Here is a 13,080-nt window from a genome sequence, read left to right as displayed (position 1 = left end):
AAAGAGGGTTGACTTCAGGCAGACAACCGGTTGTAAAAGCATAGCTAAAGCTTCATAAATCACAGAAAAATGTTAGTACTTACTTATGTAATATGAGAACCGTAACTTGAACATTAGCATTTACATTGGAAACGCCTTTTTATATGAATTTTATATGACTGGAAAGCGGCCGATGTTATTAAACAGACGCATCCGATCCGGCTGAGATAGTACTATGATGTAGGTTATAAGCTAAGAAAGGATTTTTGGAAATTATATCCTTAAAGGGGTGAAATAGGGCTTGCAAGTTTTGAATGAAAATTTGTAATTTTTCAAGTGAGATACATGAAATTTGAGTTATAAAAGATTATTTTTCATTAGACAACCAAGATCCAACTCAAATTTAATAATAAATTTGAGTTGGATCTTGGTTGTCTGATTTTTCAAATTTCAAAAGTGTGGTTCGTAAAAACAATAATCCAATAACCAAATTTTTATTATTGCTTTCCTATGGGAGTAAAATAAGGGATGGAAGTTTAAATGAAATTTCTTTATTTTTGAAAAAAAATTCATATAATTTTTGATTACGTACGATTGCGAAAGGGAAAAATTTAACGGGATACATTGTGCAAAACAAAAGTGGAACACATTGTAAGAAACGGGATAAGACATGAAGCGGGATGGGATACATTGCGGGATAGGATACGTTGCAAAAATGGTACACACTTGGAAGAAAACGGAGAAGATATCGTAGAAATAGAAATTTGAACAAAAGACGATACGAATTCAATTTAAAAAAAAATTACCAGCCCTGAAGAACATGCGATAAAATGACTGGGGGATTTATGTACTTTGATTCTTTGTTTAGAAAGGATATTAATGGAAAAGCTAATTTTTTTAAAATTGATAATGTACATTTTAAAAGTAAACAACTTTTAACTATTTTATCACTCTCTCGCCGGGCGCTAACTTCTTCATTTCCTCTCTTCATAATAATAATTTTACAGAATAACTGTTATAAACCTTGATTTTCTTTGATTATTTTTAGAAGCATTGACTCAACCATCGCAATTATCATATGCGTAAAATTATACATTTTGAGTCTCCTGACCTGACATGAAGCTTTTTTTCTGGTTTCTATTTATTTATTCTTATTTGTTTGTTTGTAAAGTTGTTCTTACTTAACTCTTACTTACAATAATTATCCGATTTAAATGAATTTCCTTTGTAACGCAAACCCTCCGAAACAAACTCAATTACCGTCATTCCGCTCTTTGTAAAACTGAGCCTGTATATCTCCGGCGTCACATCGCACCGGTCGCTCACTTCCTCATCCCTCTTCATTTATAAATATTTCGATTGGCATTGATATCATGTCGAGTTCACAATATCCAGGAATGGGTACATTGTTTTAAATCTTTAGACCTCTGTTCTTTATATTTGTGCTAACGACATAGAACTTTTTATTGAATACTATTTAAGTAACGTGTCTAGTTTAATTTGAAAACTGAATTAATTTTATAATACTGAAATAATTTCATAGACCACGGGGACCGGAGCCTGGCGCTGGTCGGCCTGCGGCTTCTCGGGACACGGGCTGCCGTAACAAGGTGCTCTCGCCCGGGGTCAAATATGCTACGTAATAATTTAATTTTCACGGTACCAACCTAGTTTATCCAGTGAAAATGCAATTTGAATGAAAAGCAAAACAGGCAACAATCATAAGTCCTTGACACGTTTTTTTTTTAATATTTTACATATATGTTGCATATATGTTGCATTTGCTATTCTTATAAAATACCATTTTTAAAATAAATCATGTGTAATTTGTATCATGTGTAATTAATTTTGTGTGATGGGTCCGAAACATGTACTTGAAAACTTTTGGAGAAAATTGATAAAGCTTCGGAAAATTTTTACGAAAATTTTTTTTCAAATATTTCGATTTAATGTAAGTGTAAGAATGCACGACCGACCTATTTTTTCGAGGTCGAGTATACTAATGTATATTAGTCACCTTATAAAATGATGTAGTAGAAAGAGGCGAGCGAACAACGGAACGCTTTTACTGAACGCGGTCAGGGCGGGAACTTTGACTCGCGCTCGGCGAAGCTCCGCCGCTTCGAACATCTTCGCTCCGGCAACTTGTAAGGTTTTATTTATACTTGTACTTCGATAGGTATAGCAAAACAATTTGAAATACGATTTGAAGAATATATAAATATTGACTTGAAGGAATCTGAAATAAACATCATTTGAAACTGCTAGTCAAAAAATAGAAGTATTTTAGTTGCAAAACTTTTTAATATACTCATAAAATAAAACATAAATGGGTCGTAATTAGCTGAAAAATGTTCGCAGCGAACATCTAGTTAAACGAACGGACGAACGAACGAACAAAACAAACATATATACATACAAAAAATGTATTTTTGCCCCAAGTTGATTGATGAATGATTACAATAAATCATTAAAGTTCACAAACCTCTTCCTTAGTTCCTGTTCCTTAGTCACACGGCTCCGTCTCCCCGAGGCTGGTCTCTCAGTAATAGCTCTTCAAACACTATGAATTATTGACGACCTCGGTGGCACAGTGGTAAAGTGTTTGCCTCTGAACCGGGAGGTCCGGGTTAGAATCGTTAAGTTAGTAACCAATAACACAAGTCTCGAACTTACTTTGGGGCTAGCTCAATCTTTGTTATTTATCCTCAATATATATAAAAATAATTTATATATATATATATATATATATATATATATATATATATATATATATATATATATATATATATATATATATATATATATATATATATATATATATATATATATATATATATATATATATAAATAATTTATATATATATAAATTATTTATTTATTGGAGGGAATTAGAGGAGGTTTGTGTGACATCATCCAGGCTTGCTCGGGAAGCCTCCAGGGAGTACTATGTTCTAGTTCGCCCCCTCGGTCAACAAGTATGTGTACAACGTCATTTTTTAAGCTCGGAACAAAATTTGTTGTAAGTATGTTATGTACAAAAAAAATAGTGTTTGAACTTAGTAAATTAGTTACTGATTTTCTAAGATGTCAAATATTGTATTCATTTAGCAAAACTGACTGCACTCGTTTTATAACAGGTTTGGTTTAAGCTCTCAGATCTTATTGAGGCACATTACGTCGCCGCGGGCTCCCAGACACCCGGCTGCCAGACTAATTGAATTCTCAGTGATTCTTATAATAGAGTCGCTGCCGAAGACGTCCTCAGGAGGGAGGGGGCGGTGTTTAGAGGGAGAGCGGGGTCTACAGAGTATTACAAGTAATGTTTCATTGTCGTTATCAGAGTCTGCAAATTGATGACTGTCGATATAGTTTTTAGGAGTTGGACGATTAAACTCAATTTTAGGGTTCCGTAGCCAAATAGCAAAAACGGAACCCTTATAGATTCGTCATGTCTGGTTGTCCGTCCGTCCGTATGTCACAGCCACTTACTTCCGAAACTATAAAAACTAACTGTTTAAACTTAATAGATGTATTCTGTGAACAGCATTAAGATTTTACACACAAAAAAAGACAATATTTTTTTTTCCTTCTCAAAGATTAGCTAGAAAAAATTGCTTTTGAGATAGTCCGCCTTTGCCTTATGTTTAAATACCAAGTCATCATTTATGTTTCTTCTAAAAATTATACAACAAATAGTTCCTTTAAGTATCTATTTATAAATCTTGTTACACGGGTCAGGGTAGTTTAAGTAAATTTTAATATTATTGATGATGATTACCTTAACTGCTACTTACTTTTGTTTTAAATCATTACTTAATGAATAACCTATAGATATATAAGGATTCATTTAAAAACAAATGAAATTAATTTGGTTGAATAAGCCTATTGGCCTGGCATTGTGAGTGTGAACAATGACTTCAATACCAGTTATTTTAATGCGACTGTTAAATTTTACATGATATTCATGGCACAAACAAATATGATTTTGCATTAAAAAAAATAAATATTGTAGATTTTGAAAAATAATATAAGGCTGCGACACTTTGTACAATTGAATATTGCAAACTAATTTCATTAAAACATCGTACAACATACTCGCACATGACTTTAAGAGAAATTTTTCTCGAGTGCGGCGGCTTTGAGGCGATATTGATTGAAGGCTGGGATGCGGCGGCTCGCAAGGAGATTCAATAAGCCGCCTTCAGCCCGGGGGAAATATCGCGCGACGACGACCCGAGAGTGTCGCCTACGATGTGTTGCGGATCGGAGCGCTGCGACCCGCGTAGCACTTGTCTGTGCTGAGATAAAAGCTAAAGTTCCTTTATTTTTGAAACTATTAGTGGTATTGAAAAACATGTTTTATAACATTTTGTCGTCGTTCCGAAATGCTAGTAGTTTGTAAATATCATTTAATTTAGAATATGACGTGAAAAAGTGCCTGTGAAGCCCTAATTTCTGAATGATTTGATTGATTTTGATTTTGATTTTACCGATCGAAAGTCATTTATAGCCGTTAATGTAATTAGAATACTAGTAGCGGCCTTGGGATAAACTACTAACGGAGAGTCATAATTTCCTACTCGTACTATACCCTTACTGACATACTAGTATTCTAATTACATTAACGGTTATAAATGACTTTTGATCGGTAACCATTTAGATTTACTTTCGTACATATTGATTCAAAAGGTTTTCGTTGAAGAAAGGAAAAAAGATTCATTTCAATAAAGGCAGCAATATGTCTTAATCAATATTAAATATTTAAATATTTGATAGCAAACAAAATGATTACTCTGATAGAGTGTGCGACTACTTTCTTATAGATGTAGGTAGTTAGTAGTGAGAGTCATATTTGGTTGACTTAATAAAATCTGACATCAGTATTAGCAGTAACACACTTGAGAAAAATAAAACGACCCTATATATCACAATTCTATCAACCTGTCAGGAGTTAATGAAATACCTCCACGACTCCGTCTCAAGGTTAACTACGAACACATACACCGGTGATGCCGGAATGGCAGTAATTATCTACCGACCACATCACACGGGCTCCGCTAACCGTCACAGGTAAACACCGTTATACGTCTTTAGACGCATTACAGAAACTGTTTGAACACTCCCCCCCCCCGCCACTCTCCAGCCTCCCCTCTCTCATCTATTATCCTCGCCGCATTAGTCCCGTCACTATCGGCGACCTTTTCAAGCTCTTTGAAGGTTCCAGAGAGCGTCAAAGTAAATTGTAGATTTTTCCCTCTCCCTTACTTTTTGTTTTAATTACGACCGCTATTAGAGTTTTGTACAATAATGAATGTTTACCTATGTAAAAGAAATCATTATCCATCCAGAAAGCCAGTACTTCGGCAGTGACAAAAATTGCTAAAGATGGTTATGTAAGAGAAAAGAAATACAAAAATAACTTATTAACACTTGCGAATATTTTGCCCCCCAAGTTCAGGCCGAAGCTAATATTTATTTTTAATTTCACTAGGGATCTACCAGTTAGCAGCTGTCATGTTTTCTAGTCGTTTGATGATGCAGCCGCCGATCACACCCGAGCCAGCTCGAGCCAGCCGGTAATTAACTGACGTGTTCAGTTCCAAGAACTTAAATCAGGTTCATTAATTTGTCAAGAAATAAATCCGTCTTCACGCCGCGCCGCGACGACGGCAGACGGTCCAGCAATAGCGTGCTCTGTATTCAATAATGATGAATGGTCGAGGTTATTACAGAAATATTACAGGAACTGAGGATATTCGATAGTAACCGGATTAGAGAATCTTATTCGAGAAGATTTTGTAGAGTTTTATTCCTGGTATTTCCTATTTATCCCCTATAATAATACCTGTTTTTGCATATATTCTCTTTAAACTTATACATAACCTAAATAATTATATTTACAGTTTATTTTACCTAAAATAATCTTGACATACGTTATAACGTGACTATGATCATTGTGTTCATTAAAAAAATATTTTTCTATATCCATAATCTCTAGTGCACCGTTCGCGTCGGGGCGGGACACGGGGCGAGCGGCGGTGGGTGCAGCGTTGTTCGCGCGCGCTGACCCACATACACTCGACACAAACATGTGACTCGTTGCTTACAGCTCGTTCGAGATAAAACTTCTGCTAACAAACACTTAATCTGAAAATCTTCACGGAATTGTGTCACACGCTAACTTATATCTGTTTCTTGTTTATATGACCTCACTATATACATTATAACGTAGCTTCCATCTAGTGCACGCTCATCAAAAGTTTTCGATTTCTAGACCTACAAGCCACATACGTACATGAAGAGTAATTCCAACAACCACATTAAAATTTAAAACTCTTTTCAATTGCAATAACTTTAAAATAGCAAATGATTTTTCTAATAAGTGTACACTAACATCGCACATCATAATATCTACTACTACAACATGGCGAGTCAAAAGTATAATGAGATAGTACTTGAGGTTAAGGCTATCTAGTTCAAGTCGTGAGGGATCAACACACTAACGGCAGCACTCGCACATAAAATGTAAAGAAAAGTTTCACCTTTTATCGGTTCGGTATTGGAGCCGATGCAAGAAGTGATATCATCGTACGTTAGCCGAGGTTTCGGAGTCACGTCACGTCGCGTGTGCGCATGTTACCGCGCCGCTCCGCAGCCAGAGTTTGCGCTAAATTGCGCCGCTACATATTTCACCTTCCCCGTTAAGTTCTGGCTAACACAGTTCTCAGCACTTACTCGCTTATATAAAGAATTTGTGAAGTTTCATCGACTTAGCGCCTCGTGTGTTGTCACCCTTATTCAGCTTCTCTTTTTAGAAAAACAATACTTCATAGGGTTATCTTCAAATTCAGTACATATTTACACGTTATCACAGAACGGTAGAAGTAACTAGTATATTATATTAATTTATGTAATTAACTCAAAATAAGCCTGTTATATTTCAAGTGTTAAAATGATTCATTTTGCACGCGTTTTTTATCATATTACATCCGCCCGCATTAGGCTCGTTGCGGGCCTAAACAGAAGCCTCCGCTTGCGAACGACGTACGAGCGTCATTGATTTCACAACTTTTTATTTTTCCATCGTTTCCGCGAACGAAAGAGTTAATTCAATTTCCGCTGCTCCCGGTGAGAGATGGCGTCGTCGGGCCGACATTAGGGAAGCCGCGGACTCTCTACAATGCCTCAATCAGGCAGCCTCGCCTCTGCTCCAGATCGTAATCACATTAACTGACTAATTAATTCAGATAATCATAGTAGATAGTTTATCTACTGTCTGAATATTATTGGATTTTGTTTGTGGCACTCCGAGCAAAGCTTCCTCTATTGGAAAATAATGAGTTTCATTATTTTCCAATAGAGGTGGATTCAGTGGACATTAGTGTCTGTTGGTCGATTTGAACTAAATTTAAATTTGAGTACAATGCACTGACTCACTTCAAACGATGTCACGCAACTCGGTTACATAAAATAACACAAATTCTGTATAAAACTAGCCAAGTCTCTAAAGTCAAGCCAAGTCTAAGGGAGGAATCCTTACTGAGATTTCTTTATTAATATAAATTTTATGCATAATTAGTGGTAATAGATAGAAATCAACGGCCAAGTCACAAAATCTAAATAAATATGAATAAAGCCATCGCCGAAATGGTTCCAGTAAAGGCTGTCACGGCAGTGTTTGCTTCGCGCTCGACATGGCGACGGGTACTGCCGGGCCCCCAGGTTTTATTTAATTAGTACTTATCTACAAATTTAATTTTGTTACATTCTATCTCTGAATCCTGTTATGGAATAATATAAACGACTTCAATAGATAATCTCCTGTATTGTGCAATAGAACCCGGAGCATGCACCATTAAGTATTCCGGTGTTTTAACATCGTTAGAGGCCATTGTGCCGATCGCTTTCCGATGCGAGCATCGCCGCAGTTACGCGCGCCTCGCCGCGCCGTGTCGGGGATCACCGACTGCCGAACTAGATCGAATTACCTACTGACAATACTATGGAGAATGAAAAGTACAACGAATACTGTACTCTTTGTACTTTTATCACTAACTCAAAAATTCCACAAAATACAATACAAAACCAATGTATGTAAGCCTTGAGGCAAAAAAAGCAATCTTTTGATTTTGAACGTATAGTTAATAGCTACTATTGTAAAGAAACCGCAGTCATAACACATAATCAGAACGTGTGGTTAAATAGTGATGTAATTTAGTTCACCTTCAAGTAGTTGTAGTATCTGTCTATTTGGGTATAATGTCGTTCTACAAATTAGGTTAAAGCAATCAAGAATTTCCTCAGCATTCCTCAGCATGTCAAATGATCTTATACAGTTACAAGCTTTTGCCTACAGCTTTGCCCGCGTAAAATCTTCTTCCAAGAAAAGAATCAAAGTAAAAGCTCAATCTTTACCGGGCATTCAGCAAGATTGTTAAAATTTTATTTAAATTCGTATCCTCTCTCATCTCTTGTTCAGTGTTGATTTCCGCTCCATTTTTCGTTACATGCCTCGTCACATTCACGCAATATGTCCCATCTCGTTTCCTACAGCGTGTTCTATTCCGTTTCCTGCAATATATCCCGTATCTCTTGACCACTTCCAGCCTAAGTGTCCCATGCCGTTTTCTGCAACTTCGCGCACTTTTCCTCATTTTCGCGCGAAATAATAAACAAGGAACTCAGCTCGTCGAGTCGTAGCGTCGCAATCTCCACGCGCGAGTGTCGGCGGTGTTAGGGCGCCTTCAGCGCGAGCGCGCGGTGGCGGCGGCGGCACGCGAGCCCACGCGGTAATGAACAAAGTTTTATGAATACTTTCGCCCGCCTCAAGCGAGCAATGACACGTGGAAAAAAGCCAGATATTCTCTTCACAATATGCCGAAAGCCTAAACTTTTACAATGGGTTCTGTCGACTCACATGTTGAAATTAACTTTCACGAAGTATAAGCTAAACGTAAAACCGCAAAACGGCTTATTTTCCTTTGTTGAACCGGGTTTGTTGTCCTGGGAGTAGGGCAATTGAATATATGGAATTATTTTACAGATGACCTCATTTCGCATTACAAAGCTTCTGAAATTCAATAGCCTAGTTACTTCACGTTTATGTACTAAATGCTAAGTAGAGTCATCATCTTCGTTCAAAATTATAATCGTAAACTCTCACTACACATACACACTCCTACGCAAAGCGATATCAGTTCAGACGATTCGATGATACACACAATTTTGTAAATTATTATACTGAATCGTAAATAAAAAAACTATTAACTTCAGAACTTATTTCCATTGTGTTAAATTAACTAATATAAAATTATGTAGGTTTTAATATAATAAAATTAATACAATAAAAAAAATACAAATGAATATATTTGTATAAACGTTTTAATTTTTCTTAACTATTCCAGCGTGTGTGTGTGTGGTGTGCACCCGGGTGAGTACACAACACACATAGAAACACCACACTTCAAACTTTTCCTCCTATTTATTAGTATGATTTTCCAAGCTAAATTCTAAAATAATAGATTCAAAATATAAACTCCAACTAACGTACAGAAAAGAAAAACTAATAACAGCACAGATCTTGTGATCGTAGAAGGCAAGACAGAACTTTTCAGTCCTGCCCCAAACAAGCATATAGGAGAATGAGCTAAATAATTGATGAAAATAAATTCAGAATTTCTACATACAATTTCTGAAGTGCGAAACGAAATTTTTAAAGAGAAGACCTTTTGCGGTAAGAGAAGACGCACGGTAATTGTTTTTGTTAAATATGAAGCTATGCATAGTTTGACCCACTTTCGCTGGTAGATTCCAAACGCGATAGAACTGCGACTATACCATGTGATTTTAGATATATGACGAAGTTGCCAACGAATTTAATAATTTCTTTTCCAACATTTCTAAGAATATCACAGGATCCCTTTCCTCTCGCTCCAATGCGGCAGATGATCTATTAAAAAGAAATGCTCCGTACCCTAGGTCCACTTTTCTGCCGTCATACGGAGAAATGACGTTTCTGCACTAACTTGAAAACGGAGAAAAAAAATAGTTTGTGATTTTCAATTTAAAAAGTTTGCTGCGCGAAAGAGGTTAAGATATTATATACTTTTACGGTTGTAAAATGTGTAAATAAGTGAGATCTATGGGTATACGTATTTATTATATTTATTTTTTATTTAATATCGTTAATAATTAAAATTTTATTTTTCTTCTTAGTAAAAAAAATATAGAAAAATCTTGAATACTGTATTGAAAAGACGTATATGGCTATATGTGTCTTTTCAACTCAGAAACTTTAAGAGCCGTCTTTACTACTTAGTAAGAATGTAAAAATTAATTGTAATTTACTATTTAACAAACACATTTTTAGCCATTAGCTGGTGTTCAAGTTATTATTACTATTATTAAAGAAATGTATTATATTAAAATTTTTCGTTTTTCATCTTTGAATTGGAGTTTAAAACAAAATGAAAAAAAAACACGTTACGAAATAATTTATTTTATATTGACATAATAATTAAACATCACAAAAGTCTAATAAGAAATTATACTTATACTGAAAGTTTGCAAATTTTAAAAATTTGCAGTACTAAAACGACAATCACAGCTTTGGTAGCTCAATAAATTCAGAGTATTAGTATACATATGTTCCTGAGAGCCCACTTCTTGAAATTCTATGAAATTATGCTTGGGATTTAGTGAACATTCCAAAAGAATTGTTTGAGATCACTCCAATTGAAATCAAATCAACTACATAAAAAACTTATTCTATTACTTCTTCTTTCTAATTAAATAAATGTTTTCATGGCTGCTTAATCCCTATTAATCTTGACTTAGTAATCATATTACATCCAGGTTTTAACTGATACTTATTTTCCATATTTGCAATTTTTTCCATTTGTTTCCTCTGTGCTGGTGTCTTGTCATACTTTTTACGTTTCCTAACTTGCCCTTTCTTCATTAGATTTTCCAAACTATCTTGATCAGACTCTTCGGGTGACTCCGGAATGATAATATTAATCGGCTGAGAGTTAGGAATGATGTCCATTGAGCAGTCTGAATCTTCGGAACTTTTTTGCAGTTCTAAACTTGAAGGTATAAAATCTTTATCAAAAATTGAATCGTCTGAATCAAAATCCAATTAAATCAATTTTTATTTTAAAATCTCGTCATTCAAAATCTCGTTATTCAAAATCAGGCTATTCAAAATCTCAAAAGTATCATTATTCAACATTTGGTTATCCATAGCATCGTTATTCAAAATTTCGTTATTCAAGTAATTAGTTTCACTGGAACTAGTTGGTTGTACTAACGAAATTATTTTTGAGCACCTCGAAGATCTTGCTTGATTAGACTGTAACAATTATAACCAAAACCTAAATTTTTAACTGGGAACCAGGCCAAAGCCAGGATGCGTATACTTATGCATAATAATAAAATAAATATAAAGTAAAATATAACCTATAGTGGGATTACTTATGCGTAAATATTCATACATATCACCATCACCACCACCACATTCAGACATACCACCCATCTAAACCCGTGGCGTGCCGAGGCAATTTGTTTTATTAGCAATTATTACTTTTTTAGGTTAATGTTGGATAGGCAGTACAGACGTTTGCAATGTCATAAATTTTATAAATTGAATATTACACATGAAAATATCGTGCATATACTCACCATATTTCCGTAAAAAACACGGAGACGAGCGTCGCATAGACGTCGTCTTTCGCCTCGGCTGCCTAGGCGCAACTGATTGTGCGGACAACGTGCCACGAACTCCTCCTTTACCCCGCAGTCCCCGCACATCAAACGATACTACGAAAAAAGGACGCTACTGCCACTTGCGTCTAGGTAGTTTTACGCCTGATATACATAAGTGAACAATGCTAACATAAAGAGGCACATCTTCGCCAATCCGACTTTTCTTTTTATTACAATATAGAAATGCCTTTTCATTATATGACACATTACAAAAACTGTGTTAAAAAAAGACATTTCTATTTAAATATGTCTTTTCAATTTATTATAGAACAGAAAGGTCCATCCAAATTAGTATCATTAGTGAAATATTGCAGATACGTCCTATTTTGCAGTCAGATTTTATAGGTTGCGTTTGTTTTAGCAAACTTTAAAAATACAAGCAGATGCGTCTTATTCTCCTGATTCCGAATCAGTATGAAACTCATTTTCGATAAAAACGTCAGATGCGTCCTTTTTCCGTATGACGGCAGTTTTACATTCAGACATATTACACCAGATGAAATTATATCTGCTTTTAAAGCCCTAAATGTTAAAAACACTGAGGACCTGTGGGGGATTTCCGTCTCAGTATTGAGCAGCATTATTGACCTGATTGCTCCTCACCTAACCATAATATTCAATAAATGTATATCTGATGGCGTGTTCCCAGACTTAATGAAAATAAGTAAAATAATTCCTCTATTTAAACAATTGTGTCGTATTTTAATATAAATAAAATGTTATATAATCGTTAATACGGTTTCACCAAAGGTCGTTCAACTACTGATGCAGGAGCCACTTTAGTCGAAATAATTAATGAAGCTTGGGAATCCAAGCAAGATGTCATAGGTATTTTCTGTGACTTATCGAAAGCTTTTGACTGTGTAGATCATAAGATACTCAAAAATAAACTTCAACATTATGTTGTCACTGGCGCGGCTCTTAGTGTTCTTTCGTCTTACCTAGATAATAGAACACAGAGAGTAGAAATTAACAAAACAAGTTCCGATAGTGCACCTGTTCACACAGGCGTACCTCAAGGCTCCATTATCGGTCCTTTTTTATTTTTGGTTTATATTAACGACCTCCCATGCCTTGCCCAACATTTATGCGAAGTAGTTCTATTTGCAGACGATACATCTTTATTATTTAAAGTCGATAGAAAAAGTGAAAACTATAACTTTATAAGTAATAGCATGTCGGTAGTGCTTAACTGGTTTACAACCAACAACTTAGCTCTAAATACAGAGAAGACAAAATGTATTAAATTCTCTCTCTTAAATAACTCGCACAATGTTATACTTTTAACAGTAAATGGTAAAGCTCTAGAATAGGCACATAGTACTAAGTTCC

The 13,080-nt window shown here is 35.3% G+C and overlaps 1 protein-coding gene and 1 long non-coding RNA gene across 2 annotated transcripts in view; one reads left to right on the top strand and one right to left on the bottom strand.

Moving 5' to 3' along the window:
• The window catches only part of LOC128677627 (zwei Ig domain protein zig-8-like), a 152,579-nt gene that overhangs the window by 115,837 nt on the left and 23,662 nt on the right, over nt 1-13,080 (top strand). The window lies entirely within an intron of this gene.
• On the bottom strand, nt 10,461-11,846 carry LOC128677628 (uncharacterized). The gene is made up of 2 exons (XR_008405551.1): nt 11,665-11,846; nt 10,461-11,335 (listed from the first exon to the last, which is right to left on the bottom strand). It is a non-coding gene; the product is annotated as an uncharacterized LOC128677628 (long non-coding RNA).

This window comes from Plodia interpunctella, chromosome 18 (genome assembly GCF_027563975.2).
Source record: "Plodia interpunctella isolate USDA-ARS_2022_Savannah chromosome 18, ilPloInte3.2, whole genome shotgun sequence".
NCBI classification, from domain to species: Eukaryota; Metazoa; Arthropoda; class Insecta; order Lepidoptera; family Pyralidae; genus Plodia; species Plodia interpunctella.
Note: the sequence above shows the minus strand (reverse complement) of the source record. Positions and strands in the feature narration are given on the sequence as shown.